Raw genomic sequence first — 25502 nt, forward strand, 5'->3', positions numbered from 1 at the left:
AGAAATAAAATTTTGACAAAATATTTTATTGAAATAAAATTTTTGAAACATTTTCTATAGAAAAAAATTTTGCACAAATTTTCTATAGAAACAAAATTTTTACAAGTTTTCTATGGAAATAACATTGTGACAACATTTTCTATAAAAATAAAATTTTGCAAAAATTTTGTATAGAATTGAAATCAAATATTCTATTCTATAAACAGAAATAAAATTTTGACAACATTTTCTATAGAAATTTAATTTTGCAACATATAAAATTTTTACATTTTCTATAGAAATAACATTTTGCAAAAATTTTCTACAGATATAAAATGTTGAAAAAATTCTATATGAATAAAGTTTTTACCAATTTTTTTTTACAAAATTTTCTATAGAAATAAATTTTTGTCAAAATTTCCTATAGAAATAAAATTTTGCAAGAATTTTCTATAGAAATAAATTTTAGATAAAAATTTCTATAGGAATAAAGTTTTTACCAATTTTTTTACAAAATTTTCTATAGAAATACATTTTTGTCAAAACTTTCTATAGAAATACAATTTTGCAAAAATTTTCTATAGAAATAAATTTTTGAAAAATATTTCTGTAGAAATAAAGTTTTTACCAATTTTTTTTTACAAAATTTTCTATAGAAATAAAATTTTGTCATAATTTACTATAGAAATAACATTTTGCAAAAATTTTCTATAGAAATAAAATTTTGAAAAAAATTCTATAGGAATAAAGTTTTTACCAATTTTGTTTTACAAAATTTTCTATAGAAATAAATTTTTGAAAAAAATGTCTATAGGAATAAAGTTGTTACCAATTTTTTTTACAAAATTTTCTATAGAAATAAAATTTTGCAAAAATTTTCTATAGAAATACATTTTTGAAAAAAATTTCTATAGGAATGAAGTTTTTACCATTTTTTAACAAAATTTTCTATGTAAATAACATTTTGTCTATAGAAATAACATTTTGCAAAAATTTGATATAGAAATAAAGTTTTGAAAAAAATTTCTATAGGTATAAAGTTTTTACCAATTTTTTTAACAAAATTTTCTATAGAAATAAAATTTTGTCAAAATTTTCTATAGTAATAAAATTTTGCAAACATTTTCTATAGAAACAAAATTTTGAGAAAATTTCTATCGAACTAAAAAATTATCTATAAAAAATTTTGCACAAATTCTATATATAAATGAAATATTGAAAAGCAAAATTCTATAGCAATAAAAATTTTGTATAGAAATGAAATTAAATATTATATAGAAATAATATTTTAACAAATTTTTCTACAGAAATAAAATTTTTACAAAATAAAAAAAATCTATAGAAATAATTTTGTTTTTTATTATGGATGTTTTTATTATATTCGACCTGTATATAGATTTTCCAATTGATAATTGTTGATAAAAACGAGCTCGAGGTCTGTATGATTAATTTTTAGTTTTTCCCGATGAAGTCTTTCAATGAAAAGACGAAATATTAAATAAATAAAAATTAATCATACAGACCTCGAGCTCGTTTTTATCAACAATTATCAATTGAAATAAAATTTTCAAAAATTTTCTGTTTTTAAATTTTTTACCAAATTTTCTATTTCATTTATTTAATGTTTACATGCACAACAAGACAAGGTCTTCTAATTAAAGTGCAGGATTCTCATAACATACAATTTTCCAAAAATAAAATTTTGACCAAATTTTCGATAGAAATAAAATTTTGAAAAAATAAAATTTTGACAACATTTTTAACAGAAATAAAATTTTGCAAACATTTTCTATAGAAATAAAATTTTGCAAAAAATTTCTATGGGAATAAAAATTTTAGCAATTGTTTGCCAAGATTTTCTATAGAAATAAAATTTTGTCGAAATTGTCTATAGAAATACAATTTTGACGAAATTTTCTATAGAAATAAAATGTTGACGAAATTTTCTATAAAAATAAAATTTTGACCAAATTTTTTATAGAAATAAAATTTTGCACAAATTTTTGACAAAATTTTCTTAGAAAATAAAGTTTTGCACAAATATTCTATAGAAAAAATGCAAAAATTTTCTATAGAAATACAATTTTGACGAAATTTTCAATAGAAATAAAATTTTGACGAAATTTTCTATAGAAATAAAATATTGACAAAATGTTGTATAGAAATAAAATTTTGCACAAATTTTCTATAGTAACAAATTTCTGACAAAATTTCCTAAGGAAATAAAGTTTTGCAAAAATTTTCTATAGAAATAAAATTTTGACAAAATTTGCTATAGAAAAAATGTGTGACCAAATTTACTATAGAAATAAAATGTTGACAAAATTTTCTATAGATATAGAGTTTTGCAAAAATTTTCTATAGAAATAATATTTTGCAAAAATTTTCCATAGAAATAAAATTTTGCAAAAATTTTCTATAGAAATGAAATTTTGACAAAATTTTCTAAAGAAATGAAATTTTGACAAAATTTTCTATAGAATAAAATTTTCAAAAAATTTTCTGTAGAAATAAAATGTTGACAACATTTTCTATAGAAATAAAATGTTGGCAAATTTACATAGAAATAAAATTGCACACAAATTTTCTATAGAAATAAATTTCCTTTAGAAATTAAGTTTTACAAAAATTATCTATAGAAATCAAATATTGACAAATTTTCTGTAGAAATGAAATTTTGCAAATATTTTCTATAAAAATAAAAATTGCAAAAAGCTTCTATAGAAATGAAAGTGTCTCAGGGTTTTATAAGTCAGTGCCCAAGTCATTCCGATCTCATCTTTATTCCACATGTTGTGGTATTCGGAACCTCAAATATTTAGTAAACTTTTCGAAAATAACGTAGCCTTAAACCATAGAAATTTAAAAATAGCTCTCTTTAATGAGAATTTAAATTTGAAAATGGTTTCTAATTTATTTATTTCGTTATGAGATAAAATAATTTTTCGTTTGTGTTTCTCGGCTTGCGTTACAGAGAAATGAGTTCTATATGAATATTGAACTTTATAGTTTTATTATTGTGAGATTTGAAGATTTTGAATTTATGATTTGGATTCTAGTTGAACACTGACTCCCTAAAATTGAAAAATAATTCACAGAAATCATAACAAATCCCATACTTCGTAATTGTGTACACTTTTTTCGATACTTGATCCAAATTTCAATGTTTTGCTTTTTGGTCAATAGTAGGTCACTGTTATAGTCCTTTCACCAGTTATGTCAGCAGACGTGCTTTACAAAATGTCTTGTTATCGATGTAGCCTTAACCAACGCTGGCAATACAACAATGAAGGAGAAGAAACACAGCATAGCAGCATAGAGTATATTGGAAGGATCGTTCAGGCGAGGTCCTACTTACAGTCAATGCCATGTCATGACTATGTTTGGCAGCATCATCAGAGGTGTTCTATTTTGCATTTTTAAGTTCCCTAAGAATTGAATCTCTCTCTCCTTGATTCACTTCATACTCATACTGACTGCTTGAGATTCATTCATGTGTCCGTTTTTTTTCTGCCAGATGATAATGAATAAACGTTTTAGCCACGTAAAAGACAACGTGATTTGTATGTTGGCATTGCTTAAAGAATAGAGGTTTAACGATGGTAGTTAGGAGAATTATTTTGAGAAGGGCCTTTTCAGAAAAAAAAATAAATATCTGACAGGTTTCAAAGCGTCGATCAAGACGCTGCTTTGCGATGAGGATTTTGTCAAAATTTTATTTCTATAGAAGATTTTTGAAAAATTTTATTTCTATAGCAAATTTTTGAAACTTGTTTGACACATTCTTTTATAGAATTTTTTTTTTCAAAATTTTATTTCTATAGAAAATTTTGTCAAAATTTTATTTCTATAAAAAATTTCGTCAAGATTTAATTTCTAAAGAAAATTTTATTTCTATAGAAAATTTGGTCAAAGTTTTATACATTTCATTTTTTTTATTTTTTTCAAAAGTTTTTTTCTTTAAAAATTTTTTTCAACATTTTATTTCTATAGAAAAATCTACAATATTTTATTTCTATAGAACATTTTGTCAAAATTATACTGTTATATAAAATTTTATCAAATTTGTTTTTATACAAAAGTTTGTCAAATTTTATTTCTATAGTAAATTTTGTCAAAATTTTATTTCTATAGAAAATTTTGACAATATTTTATTTCTATAGAAAATTTTGTCAAAATTTTATTTCTATAGAAAATTTTGTTAAAATTTTATTTCTATAGAAAATGTTGTCAACATTTTATTTCTATAGAAATTGTAGCCAAAATTTTATTTCTATAAAAAATGTTGCCAAATTTTATTTCCATAATTTTGTTTTTCAAAATTGTATTTCTATAGAATATTTTGTCAAAATTTTATTTCAATAGAAAATTTTGTCAAAATTGTATTTCTGTAAAAAATTTAGTCAAAATTTAATTTCTATAGAAAATTTTGTCAACAATTTATTTCTATAGAAAATTTTGTCAACAATTTATTTCTATAGAAAATTGTGCCAAATTTTTATTTCTATAGGAAATTTTGTCAACAATTTATTTCTATAGAAAATTTTGTTAAAACTTTATTTCTATAGAATTTTTTTGTCAAAATTTTATTTCTATAGTAAATTTTGTCAAAATTTTATTTCTATAGAACACTTTGTCAAAATTTTATTGCTATGGAAAATTTAGTCAAAATTTTGTTTCTTTAGAAAATTTTGTCAAAAGTTTATTTCTATAGAAAATTTAGGTTTGGTTAGGTTAGGTGGCAGCCCGATGTATCGGCTCACTTAGACTATTCAGTCCATTGTGATACCACATTGGTGAACTTCTCTCTTATCACTGAGTGCTGCCCGATTCCATGTGAAGCTCAACGACAAGGGACCTCCTTTTTATAGCCGATTCCTAACGGCGTTCCACATTATAGTGAAACCACTTAGAGAAGCTTTGAAACCCTCAGAAATGTCACCAGCATTACTGAGGTGGGATAATTCACCGCTGAAAAACTTTTTGGTGTTCGGTCGAAGCAGGAATCGAACCCACGACCTTGTGTATGCAAGGCGGACACACTAACCATTGCACCATGGCGGCTCCCATAGAAAATTTTGTCAAAGTTTCATTTCTATAGAAAAAGGTTTCAGTATTTTAAATCTATAGAAAATGATGTCAATTTTTTTTATACAAAATTTTGTCAAATTTTATTTGTATAGTAAATTTGGTAAAAATTTAATTTTTATAGAAAATTTTGTCAAAATTTTATTTTTATAGAAAATTTTGTCAAAATTGTATTTCTATAGAAAATTTTGTCAATATTTTATTTCTATAGAAAATTTTGTCAAAATTTTATTTGTATAGAAAAATTTGCCAAAATTGTAGTTTTATAGAACATTTTGTCAAAATTTTATTTGTATAGAAAAGTTTGTCAAAATTTTATTTCTATAGAAAATTTTTTTCAAAATTTTATTTCTAAAGAAAATTTTGTCAAAATTTTATTTCTATAGAAAATATTGTCAACATTTTATTTCTTAGAAAATTTTGTCAAAATTTTATTTCTATGGTGAGTTTTGTCAAAATTTTATTTCTATAGAAAATTTTGCCAAAATTTTATTTCTTAGAAAATTTTGTCAAAATTTTATTTCTATAGAAAATTTTGTCAAAATTTTATTTCTATAGAAAATTTTGTCAAAATTTTATTTCTATAGACAATTTTGTCAAAATTTTATTTCTATAGAAAATTTTGTCAAAATTTTATTTGTATAGAAAATTTTGTCAAAATTTTATTTGTATAGAAAATTTTGTCAAAATTTTATTTCTATAGAAAATTTTGTCAAAATTTTACTTCTATGGAAAATTTTGTCAAAATTGTAATTCTATGGAAAATTTTGTCAAAATTTTATTTCTATGGAAAATTTTATCAATATCGTATTTCTATGGAAAATTTTGTCAAAATTTTATTTTTTTAGAAAATTTTGTCAAAATTTTATTTTTTTAGAAAATTTTGTCAAAATTTTATTTCTATAGCAAATTTGTTCATTTTTTATTTCTATAGAAAATATTGTCATAATTTTATTTCTATAGAAAATTTTGTCAAAATTTTATTTCTATAGAAAATTTTGCCAAAATTTTATTTCTATAGAAAATCTTGTCAAAGTTGTAATTCTATGGAAAGTTTTGTCAAAATTTTATTTCTATGGAAAGTTTTGTCAAAATTGTATTTCTATGGAAAATTTTGTCAAAATTGTATTTCTATGGAAAATTTTGTCAAAATTGTATGTCTATGGAAAATTTTGGCAATATTTTATTTCTATAGAAATTTTTGTCAAAATTTTATTTCTTTAGAAAATTTTGTCAAAATTTGATTTCTATAGAAAATTTTGTCAAAACTTCATTTCTATAGAAAATTTTGTCAAAATTGTATTTCTATGGAAAGTTTTGTCAAAATTGTATTTCTATGGAAAGATTTTTCAATATTTTATTTGTATAGAAAATTTGTTCAGTATTTTATTTCTATAGAAAATGTTGTCGAAATTTTATTTCTTTAGAAAATGTTGTCAAAATTATATTGTTATATAAAATTTTTATCAATTTTTTTTTTATACAAAATTTTGTCAAAATGTTATTTCTATAGTAAATGTGGTCAAAATTTTTTTCTATAGTAAATTTTGTCAGAATTTTATTTCTATAGAAAATTTTGTCAAAATTTTATTTCTATAGAAAATTTTGTCAAAATTTTATTTCTATAGAAAATTTTGTCAAAATAGTATTATTCCCACATTTTGTTACTAACATTGTGTTCAACCTCAGGCCTTAGATTTTAAGTGTATAGATTTTGTACAAGTCTAACAAATGTCCAAATAATTTTATGACTTAAGATGGTATGGAAAATATTGATCTACAAATTGGTGCAGGGCATATTATAGTCGGCCCAGCTCAACATCCTTTACTTTTTTGATTTTAATAATTTTTTGAAATCAAAATAAATTATAAAGATAAATACTTATAATATATTAACAATTTCGATTTAATGTAAGCTCATATAAAATTAAACTAATTGACGTATATATAATTGTTGGAATATGTGTTTGTTTTTTATTATATTTTTCCTTTTTTACTTATGACCCCATCTGCATTGATATCAAGCTATTATGAATTTTATAACTTAAATTTTGATTTTAATTTCATCTAAATATAAGGCCCCATTAACGGTAAGCCCTCGAAAAAAATCTACCCCAACTACAAATTACATTATCCACATTCTGCAAACTAAGGTGCCTAGTACTACTAATACTACCTCGAGATAAGCATAAGGTCAACGGGTGGCTAAGGGGAGCTTCTATGGTTTTTCTTTATGACTTGCATCTATTACCAACAATTGCAACATCGAACCCAACCCTCACACCCATGCATTCACACACACACACACGCACACTTTTTGCATACTTTTACACACATTCCATGCAATCATGAAATGTTTAGAGAAAAAATGTGATTTTTTTTCTTGAACTATATGGCTGGTGTTGCTTCTCGAAAAAAAGAAATGTTTGCATGAATTGCATACAGAACGAGATTTGTTTCTTTTGGCCAACAACTTCAACGAAGAGGAGGACGAAAACAACAACGATAACGACAAAGTCAAGATGAGGAAAGACAAACATTACGGTGGCTTATGGTCATACACTCTAGTATTCACACTCTAATATACCATCAAATTACACGGAGAGAAGTGTTTTTTTATACCCTCCACCATAGGATGGGGGGTATATTAAGTTTGTCATTCCGTTTGTAACACATCGAAATATTGCTCTAAGACCCCATAAAGTATATATATTCTGGGTCGTGGCGAAATTCTGAGTTGATCTAAGCATGTCCGTCCGTCTGTTGAAATCACGCTAACTTCCGAACGAAACAAGCTATCGACTTGAAACTTGGCACAAGTAGTTGTTATTGATGTAGGTCGAATGGTATTGCAAATGGACCATATCGGTCCACTTTTACGTATAGCCCCCATATAAACCAATCCCCCGATTTGGCTTTCGGAGCCTCTAAGAGAAGCAAATTTCATCCGATTCGGCTGAAACTTGGTACATGGTGTTAGTATATGGTCTCTCACAACCATGCAAAAGTTGGTCCACATCGGTCCATAATTATATATAGCTCCCATATAAGTCGATCCCCTCATTTGGCTTTCGGAGCCTCTAAGAGAAGCAAATTTCATACGATCCGGCTGAAATTTGGTACATGGTGTTAGTATATGGTCTCTAACAACCATGCAAAAATTGGTCCACATCGGTCCATAATTATATATAACCCCCATATAAACCGATCCGCAGATTTGGATTGCGGAGCCTCTACGAGAAGCAAATTTCATTCGATCCGGCTGAAATTTGGAACATGGTGTTAGTATATGGTCTCTAACAACCATGCAAAAATTGGTCCACATCGGTCCATAATTATATATAACCCCCATTTAAACCCGAGATTTGACCTCCGGAGCTGTTGGAGGAGCACAATTCATCCGATTCGGTTGAAATTTGTACGTGGTGTTAATATATGGTCTCTAACAACCATACAGGAATTGGTCCATATCGGTCCACAATTATATGTAGCCCCTATATAAACCGATCCCCAGAGTTGAATTCCGGAGCCCCTTGGAAGAACAAAATTGACCCGATCCGGTTGAAATTTGGTACGTGGTGTTAGTATATGGTCTCTAACAACCATGCAAAAATTGGTCCATGCCGGTCTTAATTATATATAACTCCCATTTAAACCGATCCCCAGATTTGACCTCCGGAGTTCTTGGAGGGGCAAAATTCATCCGATCCGGTTGAATTTTGGTACGTGGTGAAATTTGGTAGATTGCGTTAGTATATGGCCGCTAACAACCATGCCAAAATTGGTCCATATCGGTCTATAGTTATATAAAGGCGATCACCAAAAATAATCTACCAAAATTTTATTTCTATAGAAAATGTTGTCAACATTTTATTACTATACAAAATTTTATCAGGGTTGTATTTTTATAGAAAATTTTGTCAAAATTTAATTTCTATCGAAAATTTTGTCAAAATTTTATTGCTATAGAAAATTGTGTCAAAATTTTATTTCTAAAGAAAATTTTGTCAAAATTTTATTACTATACAAAATTTTATCAAAATTTTATTTCTATAGAAAATTTTGTCAAAATTGTATTTCTATAGAAAATTTTGTCAAAATTTTATTTATATAGAAAATTTTGTCAAAATTTAATTTCTATCGAAAATTTTGTCAAAATTTTATTGCTATAGAAAATTGTGTCAAAATTTTATTTCTAAAGAAAATTTTGTCAAAATTTTATTACTATACAAAATTTTATCAAGATTTTATTTCTATAGAAAATTTTGTCAAAATTTTATTGCTATAGAAAATTGTGTCAAAATTTTATTTCTATAGAAAATTTTGTCAAACTGAATTATATACTTATTTAATCGGATGTTTTTTTTTTTTAATATATACCCCGTATGGAGTAACTTACAATTGAGAAGTCGGTGTTAAGAAGTTTGAAGATACGTTGCCATCGGCAATTGTTACGGCAACTCAAGTAATTCAATTGTGAATGACAGTCTTAAGTACAAGTTTCTATGTAATCCATGATGGAGGGTACATAAGCTTCGGCCTGGCCGAACTTACGGCCGTATATACTTGTTTATTTCTATTCATATTTTTCATCGTGTAAAACAAATTTGCTTTAGTTGCCCTCTAAAACCTTCACGTTTTCCATTTATCCATTGGCTTCTTATAGGGGGCAAGATGTGAGGAAAAAAATCCATTGAATATTTGTTCCACCTTTGTTTTTGTGAAATTTCCTTGATTTTCTTCTTTTTATTTTTTTGGTTTTGACTAACAATCAGGGGGTGTTGCCCTCATTTATGGGGCTGTTTTGGAGGACATAAGAAGTGGAAACTGAATGCGATAGCTGGAACTAAAGATAGATAGATATGTACGTGTAGAAAATACAACAACATATACCGGTATTTCATTGCACTATGTTTGGTTTGGTTATTTTGCTTAACTGGTTTTATATCTAGTTTTCCACTTACCTTCGGAAAAAAGTCCGCAAAAAAAAACTCCTCACAGCTCCCATAGATTGGTAATGCACGTAGTATGTAAGTGATGGTGGGATACTAAGATCCGATTCAAATGCTTTTGCATTAGTTCGCTTACACTCTGATAGTAGCACAGCTCAATCATGAGTTTTAACAAAACTGGTGAAATTCAGACATGAACTTGAAAATACCATGCGAATAAGTGAGAAAAACTCGCATACGAAAAACGCGTACACTTTGGTGTTTTTGTTTTTTTTATGTTATTTTGGCGTTTGTTGCCACGATTATCGTTTGAATTATTTGGGAGGATGAAAGTTTGTTTTTTTTTTGAGTACAAATAAATTCATGCAATTTGGTTGGAAGGCAAAATTTGCTTATTTTCGTTTAAAGGTTTAATGCAAACTAAATTTATGAGGTGAGTTTTATTACAACAGAACACATATCTTTGTGTGATAGTCACAAAGGAAATTTAATAAAAAAAAAAAAACAAATGTATACAGAGAAATTTCGGCGGGGCTAATCCCACCGCCATGGATTGCATACACAATTCTACTAACAGGGGTTACTACATCTAATTTTAGATCCGCATCGATGACTAACGATGTTATTCGAAATATTTGATAATAAATTTAATATTTAATCAAAAATCGTAAAAACGAATTTTTATCAAAAGGACTTCAAGCCGAAATAATAGTAAAATGGCACCGTAACCGAACGCCTAGCACACTCACATAAAAATGCCATTGATCACGGAATGTCGAACCGTCGCCAAGGCATGACATTCTTACTACTTCACGAGATGTGCTTGAAAACAATAAAAACCACAGGTTTAAATCTGACCAGCTGCAATTTTTATTTTTATTATATTTTTTTGCGACATTTAATTGTCCAAAATTTAAATGCTTGACTCTAAATATTGTATTGTCTAAGACTGGTCCAAAAGAACTTCACGGGAAGTGGAAAAAACTGATGGTGGATCCCGGTATGATCTGGGCTTTGGTCCCAATGGGCGCTATACTTTAATCAATCATTTGTAAATGTAAAGTAAATGTCTCTACAAGCTCGATTGAAGAGGAGGACTTCAATGACTAGATCGACTCAGAACCATGAGCAAGAATATATGGGGTAGTCGAAAAAAAATTTTGTAGTATTTTATCAAAGTCATTGGAGTCGTCTATCTTCAATGCCGCCAATCACATTGTGTCATAACATATGGTACTGGAAAGTTTATATTTTAAGCTCCACTTAATCCAAAAAAAATATATATGAAAGTAATACTAATAAAGAAATTTGCATTTTTTTAAGGGAAGAATGCTACAATTTCTTCCAATATTAACAAAAAATAAAATGAAATAAAATAAAATAATTTTTTTTCATTTAAAAAATGTAAAATTTAGCATCAATTTAATGCTGGACTTTTTTCTGTGTATAAGGCCCTTTTTCTATAATTAGCGATCTGAAGAAAACAAATAAGTCTTTGTGCCAAATTGCAAGCAGATGTCTTTGCACGCTCGAAAGTTTGTGTGATTTCAACAGACGGACAGATGGACGGACATTGCTACATCGGCTCAGAATTTCACCGCGAATAAGAATATACTGGATAGTCGAAAAATTATTTTCGTACTTTATCATTGGAATTTTCTAACTCCATGATGTTGAAAAGATGATAGTTTAGGCTAAACAAGTATATACGGCCGTAAGTTCGGCCAGGCCGAATCTTATGTACCCTCCACCATGGATTGCGTAGAAACTTCTACTGAAGACTGTCATCCACATTCGAATTTCTTGGGTTGCGGTATCACTTGCCGATGGCAAGGTATTTTAAAACTTCCTAACACCGTCTTCTAAATTGCAAGGTAGTCCATATGTGGAATATATTAAACTGAAAAAAGCCGATTAAATACGTATATAATTAAGTTTGACAACATTTTCTATAGAAATAAAATTTTAACAAAATTTTCTATAGAAATAAAATTTTAACAAAATTTTCTATAGAAATAAAATTTTGACAAATTTTTCTATAGAAATAAAATTTTGACATTTTTTATAGAAATATAATTTTGCCACAATTTTCTATAGGAATAAAATTTTGACAAAATTTTCAATAGAATTAAAATTTTGACAACATTCTCTATAGAATTAAAATTTTGACAACATTCTCTATAGAATTAAAATTTTGCCAAAATTTTCTATAGGAATAAAATTTTGACAAAATTTTCCATAAAACTAAAATTTTGACAAAATTTTCTATAGAAATAAAATTTTGGTAGATTATTTTTGGCTCGAGTGGCAACCATGATTATGATCCGCTATGGGCCAATATTTGTGTGATTGGGAATAGCCGATCCTATAAGCCGATAACTATAGACCTATATGGACCAATTTTGGCATGGTTATTAGCGGCCATATACTAACACCACGTTGCAAATTTCAACCGGATCGGATGAATTTTGCTTCTCCAAGAGGCTCCGAAAATTATATCTGGGAAACGGTTTATATGTGAGCTATATATAATTATGGACCGATATGGACCAATTTTTGCATGGTTGTTAGAGACCATATAACACCACGTACCAAATTTCAACCGAATCGGATGAATTTTGCTCCTCCAAGAGGTTCAAATCTGGGGATTGATTTATATGGGGGCTATATATAATTATGAACCGATATGGACCAATTCGTGCATGGTTGTTAGAGACCATATAGTAACACCACGTACCAAATTTCAACCGGATCGGCTAAATTTTGCTCCTGCAAGAGTCTCCGGAGGTCAAATCTGGGGATCGGTTTATATGGGGGCTATATATAATTATGGACCGATATAGACCAATTCGAGCATGGTTGTTAGAGACCATATAGTAACACCACGTACCAAATTTCAACCGGATCGGCTAAATTTTGCTCCTGCAAGAGTCTCCGGAGGTCAAATCTGGGGATCGGTTTATATGGGGGCTATATATAATTATGGACCGTTATGGACCAATTTTTGCATGGTTGTTAGAGACCATATAGTAACACCACGTACCAAATTTCAACCGGATCGGATGAATGTTGCTCCTCCAAGAGGCTCCGGAGGACAAATCTGGGGATCGGTTTATATGGGGGCTATACGTAAAAGTGGACCGATATGGCCCATTGGCAATACCATCCGACCTACATCAATAACAACTACTTGTACGAAGTTTCAAGTCCATAGCTTGTTTCGTTCGGAAGTTAGCGTGATTTCAACAGACGGACGGACGGACATGCTCAGATCGACTCAGAATTTCACCATGACCCAGAATATATATACTTTATGGGGTCTTCGAGCAATATTTCGATGTGTTACAAACGGAATGACAAAGTTAATATACCCCTATCCTTTGGTGGAGGCTATAATAACAGACTTGGTTTGATCGACTATAACGAGGAAAAATATATGGAGTTTTCGTAAAAAGCACAAAAGAACTCTTTGTGCAAAGTTTCTAGCAGATTTCTCCACACGCTCGACTCAGAAATTCCCCATGAGCAAGGATATATTGGGCAATCGAAAAAAGTATTTTCGTATTTTGTCTATAGAAGTCGACGGTTTTGGAAAGGTGATATTTTAGGCTCCAAAACAAAAAGCCATTTGTTGATCGTCTCAGAATTTAAAGAGTAACAATGTGCATGATAGTCGCAAATGTTATACAAAGCTCCTAACCTAAGCTACTTCTGTTGCAAAATGAGTGCAAATGATAAAAAACATTTTTGTTGAAATTTCTTTATAAAAATAAGGGAAGGAGCCACATTGCCAAGGAAGCTAGGGAAATATCGTAGACTTTGATCGAAGTCGTATGTTTGCAGACTCTAGAAGATTCTTGGCTTTGTAATATATATATATTTGATGACTAGAAAATAGTAAAACAACTACCATGGGTTATTTGAACCCATTTGAAACTGAATTAAAAAACACGTTCATCCGCTTGGAACATCGGTAGGTCAAGGACATCAAATTAAAAGCAGATTACTTTGGAAAGTAAATAGAAATGTAGTGTGTCTATAGGTTACAGAAGTTGATTATTGATTATATCAACAATTGTTGATATAAATCGAACACGCGTTAAACTCCCAATTTCTCGTTCATAAATAGATCAAAAAAAAATTTTTTTTCTGTATAGATAAAAAAAAATCATTTTGTCTTCAACCAAGAAAATAATCACATAAAGTATAGAATCAATTATCGTTAAAAAAATTAATTGATACACCCTCAAAAAAAATCGCTTCTTTAACATATGTTCCAAACATATTTTGCAGGAAGCACATATATTATTGCATACTGCCGAAACATTAATATGTTTGTTTTATGTGAACATATTATATGTTTGGAAGCATTTTGAGCCAAAAATATTATATGCTTGGAAGAATTTTTCCCAAACACGATTGTGCTCATTCCCTAACATACTCGTAATTTTCACTTCCACGAAATTTTTTAGTTATTGGAACCTTTCTCTGTAATACAAATAATGTTGAAGAAATTATTCACTTTTATAAATTTTTTAAATTTTACCTTTCGCCTGCACGGAGAATCGAACCGAGGACCATACAGTATGTAAGCCAACACACTATCCACTGGGCTACGTAGCTGTTATAGTCACCAGTAGATAATTATCGTTTTAAGTTACATTTATATAGCATAGTTTGCAGCGCCCACGAGCCCATGCAAACATAACATTATTTAAAAGAAACATACATTTGTTTGCCACGTGGATCAGTGGTTAGCATGTCTGCCTTGCATGCAAAGGGTCGTGGGTTCAATCCCTGCTCCGACCGAACATTTTTTTTTGTTTTTTTTTTTTTAATTTACACATTTATATTTATACTATATTAAATTTTTTTAAATGAAACTTCGAAATGTGCGTTATTAAAGATTTATAGTCAGTAACAGTGCTTGATATAAACGAAATTGACTGATTTTTGGATAAAATATTATTTTTTATTGCAAAAATAACAATCTTGTAATAAAAAACTGTTTTTGTACAAAACTTTAAAATTTGGAAGGAATTCAAAAACTAACAAAAGAAGAACGTGGAGTCGAGTATAAACATACATACATAATTTTATAATATAAACATAAAGCATTTAACACCATCGCTCTAAAATTCCTTTTATTTTTCTTTAATAATTCATTTTAAAGAAAATAAACTTTTTAAATTGTTTAGCTGTAAAACTCGAACTTAATGCCCGCTTTTATATTTGATGGTGTCCGTCAACTCCTCGTGGACTACTTTTTAATAAAGAAGAACTAAAGTTTGTTTTTTTACATTTTACTGTGTAATTTTTCACTATTTCCTCCTTATTTCATTTTACTGTCCCAACTCTAAAAAGAGTATAGTGCCCTTTCGTTATTTTTATGAAGACCCCTGATTTCTTTTAACGAACCAAGAAAAAAATTGTGCCCATAATGCTAAAATGATAAACAAAACACATGTCCACACATACATAAAATGCTGCTCTCAAGGCGAAAACATAAGCTGTTTGTTTTTCAAATGTCTATTCTCTTGGTTCAGAATGTATATTCTCTTTATTCAAATTAAATAATATTTAGACTTAAACATATCAAATTTTTGGCCTTATCATAAAACAGTTTTCCGAAACAACATACAAGTGGTTTCACAGAAATTGTTCTCTTTTGACTCTTTTGCTGTGTTATATTGATATCTTTCGTCAACTCTCCCGGTTTCCATCTCTATTTCTCTCTATACTCTCTCTGTCGCTTTGAATAAAATATCACAACATATGTATGTTTAGTCGAAATTTGTAAATTTATATATGTTTGTATTCACACATATGGTTTTTATGAAACATTGATGCCCCAAACATAATATATTCTAACATATTAACATAGATGTCCCAAACATTTAGTGTTAGTTTAGGAACATTACATGTTCGCACTTAAATATATTGTGGTTTAAAATCGTGCCCGAAACACATTTTGTTTATATCGGAACATATGAAAAACATATTTTTCTAACAGTGTATAATTGCTTTTTTTATTGATTTTTGTTTTAATTGAAAATTTAATTCAATCATTTGATATGTAAATTAAATATTTTTTAAAATTCTATTAAAATTTTAATTGAAACATTTTTGGTAATAGTTTGTTTCTGTGAACCCTGCGTACATCCAAAGAAAAACTGCTTTCCTCCGCCACAAAATTTTCGGACAAACCAAATTCTCATTTGTTACAGAAGTATATTCTTTAAAAGCAAATAAATTCGAATTTCTGGGAAGCATTGTAATGATTTCTTCAATCTTTTTCTTTGCTTTTAAAGAAAAAAAATTTAAGTCAAAATTCATTCCCCAGCAATAGAAACTCTTTTTTTTTTAGTGTAGACTAATTATCCTTGTTTTATGTCTTGAGCATTTCAAAAGCGAAGTTTTATTCCTACCTCTTTTGGACAAAGTCTTTGTAATTACACTGTTAATCTATTTTAAAATCCTACACATATTTCGTGTCACCACAAAAATTATATTCATGGAATTTTTCAGAAATTTTTCATTACATCCATTGGTCACATTGTTCACAGAATTATAGGTTATATCACAAAGACACTTGTTATTATTAACTGTAAGAGTAGAATTTTTTTCTTTTCGTTTTTCTTGATTCTAATTATAGGTTATGAGACAAAACCAAAAAAAAAAAACTTAAAACTTCAATGGAACAGGTTTGTATTAAAAAAAATTATTTTGCTTCTGGGTATGAGGGTTTGTCTTCATGAGAAAAAACCTCAAATACCCGAAATACTAAAAAGAAGATGATGAAATAAAAATATTCCAAAAAAAATATATATGTACAATATGTGGTTTTTAATTATAGATTTGCTTCGGCAATTTTGTTAATTATGTATATATATTTTTTTAAACTTTAAAGATTCTATTCAATATTTTTATTATATTGAAGAAATTTTATTTATTGATAACTATTATTTATTGTTTAAGTATTTTCTGTTGTTTTTTTTTTTTGTAATATCATTTTATATAATCCTTTCGTACCTATATAGATTGTTCTCGATTTAATTTTTAATTATCCACCAAATATAAAATAAATATATCCAACTAGATTTTCTTGCATCACCATCACTTGTTTGATTCCGACACACTTCACTTTTATTTTTATATGGATTTTTTGTTTGTTTTATCTTTCATCTCCATCATAAAACCATAACAATTTCCTTTAAGGTTTCCATTGAATTCCACGAAATTCTTTTCATTTTTCTTCAAATTTCTTTTTAAACTTTCATTAAATTTCTTACTTTTTTTCTGTTTAATTGGCACTTTTTCGTCTTTCCAAAGAAAGAACAAAATTCTCTTAAGAGTAGATGAAATGTATTCCACAAGAATCTATGGGTAATAAACCTCTATTGGGAGGTTTTTTTCCACTCAACCTTTTTTTTCTGGCTTTCGCTTCCGTTCGATTTTTCTTGTAATTTTTTTGTTTTCTTCTTCTAGTTTAGTTTTGTGTGGTTAAATATCGTCGACGTCGAATTGAGAGTAGTCAAAACGCGCTTTAACTGTGAAACGTTTGCATGTTTCAACCACGTCTTTACACAAACTGATTTAAACCAACGAAAACGTAGTTGGCTTAACTCTGGCCTATCTAGATATACATGCTCACACAGACACACACACACGAGCGCATATATACACCTTCCCTGGTACTCTCTGACTCACTCATACCCAGCCATAAATAAATTCAATATTTTAACTTGACATGGTATTAGAGAAGGCGAATAACTGAAAACATTCAGCCATGGACAGCAAGCAATACTAAGGGTACCCACATGCACAAATAACGGTTGAAGAGAAATACAAATCCCATATATGATAGTTGTTGACTCTCTGATATTTACCATGCATGCATACCCACACACTCAGGCATATTCACCCCCACTCTTAGAATGCCAATAGTCATTATCATCTTCGAAATGATCGTTAGCAGATAATCATGATCTTTAGTCTGATGAGTAAAGTTAATGTGATAGTCTTAATTGAATTTATCTGTGTCTCTTATTCTCTTATTATAGCTGGGTAATCATGACTTTGGGATATCTTTTGTAGATAAATAAGAACAAAGCAAGAAATGAGATAAATTGCAAGTGAGACTTAATTTTGAGATTTATAGACTTCCTTAAACTTAAAAAATCATTTTTTTTTGTTTTATAAAATAATAACGGAAACGATTTAATTAAATATTGTGATTAAAGACTATGCAACATATGATGGTAGACACTATCTACCAGCATGGACAACTCTCTCGAAGTTTTTTTGTTTTTGTTATTATGTCTTCCTCTCTCTCTCTTTATTTATTTTTTATTCAACAGGTTATTTGAAAAGATTGAAACCATTATTGAGAGTTAAGTGAGGAGATTAAAAAAGTGGGTTTATGGATGTAGAAACATGTTCTTAGAAAGCTTATAACCACTAGGGGACAGATGATATTTCAAAGTATTTATGAAGTCCATTCAAAATGATTTTCACCACAACGATTAGTAGTGAATGAATATTGAATAGTGTTATTAGCAAGAATATTTGTGTTACAGAACCAGAACTAAGAGAGATGTAGGGATGTCATAGGCAGATAAACAGAAAATACCCATGCGACTATGGAATTAAAGATAGAGTAAAAATCTTAATTAGAAAATCCACATTGAAAACTTTTTTCTCTCTATACCGCCGTAAACTCAGCAGAGATAATTATCTTCTATGCCCTCAAGGAGTTAAATCGGGAGATCGATGTATATGAGGGATATTTAATGGCGTTTTCGATTGGGAAAAAAGGTGCAACATTCTCGTAATTGATTGTCACATACGAAGGACACTGTCATAAATTTTGGATCATGAATCCCTGAAAATGTTATGAATTACAAATTACCTTGACGCTATCATTTGGACGAAAATACAATGAGGGAAAAAGTAGTGTAACACCAAGGCAATATATTTTTTGCGAAACGAAAACGCCCTAACACTTACCGATATAAACTAAGACTATATAAATAAAATACCTCTAGATTTCCAAATTTCAAGTAAATCGGATAAAAATTTCAATGTAGATGCCCAAGAACTCAAATCGAAAAATCTGTTTATATGAGGGCTTTATCGAAACATGGATTGATCCACACCATATTCGGCGCATTTATTTGTGGAGCTAAAGAACCTCTAGATTTCCAATTTAAGGCAAATCGCGATATCTACATAACCAAAAATTCAAATCGGGAGTTCAGTCTATATGGGGACTATACCAAAACATTGGCTGATACACATATTTTTATACCTTCCACCATAGGAGGGGGGTATATTAACTTTGTCATTCCGTTTGTAACACATCGAAATATTGCTCGAATACCCCATAAAGTATATATATTCTGGGTCGTGGTGGAATTCTGAGTCGATCTGAGCATGTCCGTCCGTCCGTCCGTCTGTTGAAATCACGCTAACTTCCGAACGAAACAAGCTATCGACTTGAAACTTGGCACAAGTAGTTGTTATTGATGTAGATCGGATGGTATTGCAAATGGGCCATATCGGTCCACTTTTACGTATAGCCCCCATATAAACGGACCCCCCCAAATTTGGCTTGCCGATCCTCTAAGAGAAGCAAATTTCATCCGATCCGGCTGAAATTTGGTACGTGGTGTTAGTATATGGTCTCTAACAACCATGCAAAAATAGGTCCACATCGGTCTATAATTATATATAGCCCCCATATAAACCGATCCCACGATTTGGCTTGCCGAGCCTCTAAGAGAAGCAAATTTCATCCGATCCGACTGAAATTTGGTACATGATATTGGTATATGGTCTCTAACAACCATACAAAAATTGGTCCACATCGGTCCATAATTATATATAGCCCCCATATAAACCGATCCCCCGATTTGGCTTGCCGAGCCTCTAAGAGAAGCAAATTTCATCCGATCCGGCTGAAATTTGGTACACGGTGTTGGTATATGGTCTCTAACAACCATGCAAAAATTGGTCCAAATCGGTTCATAATTATATATAGCCCCCATATAAACCGATCCCCCGATTTGGCTTGCCCAGCCTCTAAGAGAAGCAAATTTCATCCGATCCGGCTAAAATTTGGTACACGGTGTTGGTATATGGTCTCTAACAACCATGCAAAAATTGGTCCAAATCGGTTCATAATTATATATAGCCCCCATATAAACCGATCACCAGATTTGACCTCCGGACCCTCTTGGAAGGCCAAAATTCATCTGATTGAGTTAAAATTTGGTACGTGGTTTTAATATATGGCCTCAAACACCCATGCAAAAATTGATCGAAATCGGTCCATAATTATATATAGGCCCCATATAAACCGATCCCCAGTTTTGACCTCCGGAGCACCTTGGAAGAGCAAAATTCTTCCCATTCGGTTGGGAAGAATATATATAGCTCCCATATAAGTATATATAGCTCCCATATAAACCGATCCCCAGATTTGACCTCCGGTACCTTTTGGAGAAGCAAAATTCATCCGATCTGGTTGAAATTTCGTACGTGGTGGTAGTATATGATATTTAACAACCATGCCAAAAGTGATCCATATCAGTCCATAATCATATATAGCCCCCATATAAACCGATCCCCAGATTTGGTTTTGGAGCCTCTTGGAGGAGCAAATTTCATCCGAGTCAGTTGAAATTTGGCACATTGGTCGTTAACAACCATGTCTAAATAGGTCCATATCGGTCTATAGTTATATATAACCCTCAGATTAATCGATCCCCAATCACACAAAAATTGGTCCATATCAAGTTCATAATTGTATATAGCCCCCATATAAACGACCCCCTTTTTCTATTCTGGATTCCATATCGATTCGTAATTATTTGTAGACTTAACTATACATAACTTTTTTGTCTAATATATACCACGTATGGACTAACTCACAATTTAGAAAACAATGTTGAGAAGTTTTAAGATACCAACCCAATTAATTTGTTTGTGGATGACAGTCTTTCGTAGAAGTTTCTATGCAATCCATGGTGGAGGGTACATAAGATTCGGCCTGGCCGAACTTACGGCCGTATATACTTGTTGTGCTTGAAATACTTCTCAATTTCCAAGTTCAGGTCAATCCGATAAAAATTGTGGTGTCTTGAAGCTCAAGAAGTAAAATCGAGAAAAACACTGAATGAAGACTTTTCTTTTCTGAGGAACGAATTTTTTGAGAATTTTTTTAGACAAACAAAAGTTTCTTTAAAAGCAAGATTACAAGCAATAGCTGCAACGTTTGTCATAAATTCTGGTTTATTTGCTCACGATTCTCAGTGACAATTACATCGATTCGATTGAATCATCACAGAGATCCCGCAACAATCTTCAGCTGACGTTTCCTTAATTTCGAGACTTGAGGAGCTACATATATCCATGTTTTGTAACCTTCATAGCCTGCGCAAATAGAATACGAACCCTAAATGAATATAAAACCCGCATGTTGCCCTAATTCATCCACCACATCCAACCGACCAACTTTCCAGTCAAAGGTACCAAAGTCTCGGTTGCATTTCCTTAGTCCTACCAATGTACTTTTACATGAAATGGCAAAATCTCACATAAACGTTTTATCCTTCACTAAAAATTCCAAATTCTGGCTCGATATCAGGTATAAATTAGAAAGAAGACTGCAATAATCAACATTTTGAATAATGATTTTGGTATTGATTCCGAGCGAAAAAAGCGGAAAATTGAAGTAAGGATAGTTTTAAGACACGATCCTCTTTTAAATTTGAGTTTTGTATACTTGATACTAGGAAACAAATTTGAATTCATTGGTTTTTACTACTTTTTTCTTCATGTGTTATCAAAGTCTTTTAAAAGCGTATTAACGACAACTTAAATTTTCAAATTCAGACTTGACATCAAGTAGAAATTATGTTAGGTTTCAAGTAAAAATTCTTTAAAATAAACGCTTGTTTTCATGATGGAAACAGACAACAAACTTAAAGACAATTTCATTAATTTTGCGGAAATTTTCAGAATTATTAAGGCCAAGTTGACCTAAGTCAAACAAAATTTTCTTTCATGTTAAGATACCCACTTTTAAGTCGAATCACTTAATTATAAAGGCAAAAGTTTTTCAACTTTTTGGAAAAGGGAAAAACTCTATACCAGAGAAATGCGTCTACTATGCTAAGCAAAAAATTTGGCCTCATGAAAAGTTTTTTTAAGTGTATTTTACACAACTATAGGAAGAACTTTATAAGATCACATACCAGCACAACCCAAACAAAATTATTGCCCTTATGCACTTTATCATCTTTGGGTAGGGAAACCCTAGAAACAAGTGTCTGCAATGATCATAAAATCTTGAACAATATGATCATTCTGTGCAACGACGAAGATTAAAAGAAGCCATGCTACTTTTTCCGCAACCTGTACCTGTCTAATATTTCTAACTCGAATCTATGGATGTGATTGCCTCTGCCTGTCTCTCTAGTTTCTAACAAACTAATGATCATTAAAACTATGGTTATGGAGAAAATGTTAATGAGCATTGCACACATAAGAAACCTGTAAAGACAATACAAATAGCTAGATGCTAATAGACAATTCTCTTCTTTAGTTATTCTTAAATCTCATTTAACATAGAGACAGGTTAGTTCTAAGAGTCTGTCCATTTAACATAGAGACAGGTTAGTTCTATAAACCTCTGATTTTTTTCACATTTAGGGAGAGATAGAGAGGGTTCTGAGATGTTGCTCTCGCTTACCTTACCGGCTTAAGTAAGGTAAGTGTTAAGGCCTTCCATGTTAAAACCACAATCATTATGACTTTTCTCAGGGAAAAGAGAATTGATTTTTTTCGTTGGCGTAGAAACGATCCCATGTTATTATTATCAGAGACACATACCGAGAGAGAGAGAGAGAGCTAAGTTCAATACCACATGTTAAACAATAGTGTGCGTGTGTGTTATTTTTTATTTTTATTACCTTAAGGCTTAAGCGCTTGCGTTTTGGCTCTTTCCACTCATAATGACGTTATTTGAATGGATTTCGTTGTATGTTCTTTGTAGTTCTTTTTTTCTTTATGTTTTCGGTCTAAATGTGTTGCCTGTATTTTCTACCTGTTTCCAGCTACAAATATACCTCATCGTGATCTTTGTTGCTGTTACTTGTGTTGGTTTTATCCCGTGTATTCTACAATTCTCTTTACTCTCTCCCTCCCTCAAGTAATTTTGAATTTTATAGTTTAATATTTATACATTTCATTATATCATAAGAATTCATATAAGCAAAAACAACAAAAAACAAGTAAATATATCAGAATATTCGGTCGGTATAACTCTTTTGTACCCCTTTACATAAAACGATGAAATTTTGAAAGGAATTCAATTTTATTGTCATAGAAAATCAACCAAAAAAAATTCTCACAAAATATCCAGATCTAATTGTTAATATTTCGCATTCGATTTTAACAATTTTACATTGAAAATATTGTAAAATTGGAACATATGCTAAGATGATACAGTCTCTAAAGCTTTTTAAAGCCCATATCATTCAAGATACGATTGAAAATATAGTACAACAATCGAAAGGAAAATAATTGAGGTCTTGAAAGAACAGACAGCCTATTCTCAGTTGACTTAGCCGATGTTTATGAAAAAACATCGTTTCACACAATGATAGTAATTTCAATTTACGTAAATATTTCATTAAGTTACAAACTTAATGAGTAATTTAACATAACCCCATCCCATGGTGAAGGGTAAAAAAGGAATGGTTCTTTCTTTTATTCGTGGCTTTCCGTTTTTATGAAAGGGCCAAAACAACATAAAGTCTATTACGAAGGCTAATAACCATATATGTGCGACTACAACAATGGGTCAAATTGCTGGTATAACAAACCCATTGAGAAGGAGGAGGAAGGGAGAACGAGAGAGAGCGAAGTTGTTAGTAAACGTAAGACAAATTGAAAAATTCTATTTAAAATGCCTAGCACATATTCATTATTTGACATTGCTTTTCAGAGATTTATATTTGACTGAAAAGTGACTGTTTTACACTTGAGACGTTTTCTTCTTCGTTTTGTCGATTGTGATGGCATATTGAAGACCCCTTGTAGGTAATCTTTGCCTTTTTAATGTCATATGGATAATGGGAATGTGTTTGCTGGGATATATTGTCCAATCACCTCAAAGCTACATAAGGGGGGAAACAGAAATTATTGTGGGGTATTTAAGGAGGCCTTTTTACAAATATATTTAAGGAGGCCTTTTTACAAATTTTGACAAAATTTTCTATAGAAATAAAATTTTCATCAAATTTTCTATATAAATAATATTTTGACAAATTTCTCTATAGAAATAAAATTTTGACAAAATTTTCTACAGAAATAAAATTTTGACAAATTTTTCTATAGAAATAAAATTTCGACAAAAATTTGTATAGAAATAAAATTTTGAAAAAATTTTCTATAGAAATAATATTTTGACAAAATTTTCTACAGATATAAAATTTTGAAAAAATTTGACAAAAATTTCTATAGAAATAAAATTTTGACAAAATTTTCGATAGAAATAAAGTTTTGACAAAATTTTCTATAGAAATAAAATTTTGACAAATTTCTCTATAGAAATAAAATTTTGACAAAATATCCTATAGAAATAAAATTTTGACATAATTTTCCATAGAACTAAAATTTTGACAAAATTTTCTATAGAAATAAAATTTTTGACAAAATTTTATATTGAAATAAAATTTGGACAAAATTTTCTATAGATATAAAATTTTGAAGAAGTTTCCATAGAAATTGAATTTTGACAAAATTTACTATAGAAATAAAATTGTGATTAAATTTCCTATAGAAATAAAATTTTGACAAAATTATAGAATTATAGAATTTTTCTATAGAAATAAAATTCTAACAAAATTTTCTATAGAAATAATATTTTGACAAAATTTGCTATAGAAATAAAGTAGATATTATTACTATATTTATTGGAGCTTATTGGACAGAAAGATTAATTTTCTATAGAAATTGACAAATTTCTCTAGAGAAATAAAATTTTGACAAAATTTTCTATAGATATAAAATGTTGACATAATTTTCCATAGAACTAAAATTTTGACAAAATTCTCTGTAGAAATAAAATGTTTGACAAAATTTTCTGCAGAACTAAAATTTTGAAACATTTTCTATAGAAATAAAATGTTGACAAAATTTTCTATAGAAATAAAATTTTCATCAAATTTTCCATATAAATAATATTTTGACAAATTTCTCTATAGAAATAAAATTTTGACAAAATTTTCTACAGAAATAAAATTTTGACAAAATTTTTTATAGAAATAAAATTTCGACAAAAATTTGTATAGAAATAAAATTTTGAAAAAATTTTCTATAGAAATAATATTTTGACAAAATTTTCTACAGATATAAAATTTTGAAAAAATTTGACAAAATTTTCTATAGAAATAAAATTTTGACAAAATTTTC

General features: G+C 29.3%; 1 protein-coding gene across 2 annotated transcripts in view; it reads right to left on the bottom strand.

Moving 5' to 3' along the window:
• Positions 1–25502, bottom strand: part of mgl (low-density lipoprotein receptor-related protein megalin) — a 752690-nt gene that overhangs the window by 695323 nt on the left and 31865 nt on the right. Inside the window, exon 1 of one of the 2 annotated variants that reach the window (XM_075299560.1) lies at positions 17312–17615. The exons of the other annotated variant lie outside the window; for it this stretch is intronic. The gene's annotated coding sequence lies outside the window, so the exon portion shown is untranslated. Of the gene's footprint in view, positions 1–17311; positions 17616–25502 lie in introns of those variants that run through there. 2 annotated transcript variants of the gene reach the window in all.

Source organism: Haematobia irritans, chromosome 3 (genome assembly GCF_050003625.1).
Source record: "Haematobia irritans isolate KBUSLIRL chromosome 3, ASM5000362v1, whole genome shotgun sequence".
NCBI classification, from domain to species: domain Eukaryota; kingdom Metazoa; phylum Arthropoda; class Insecta; order Diptera; family Muscidae; genus Haematobia; species Haematobia irritans.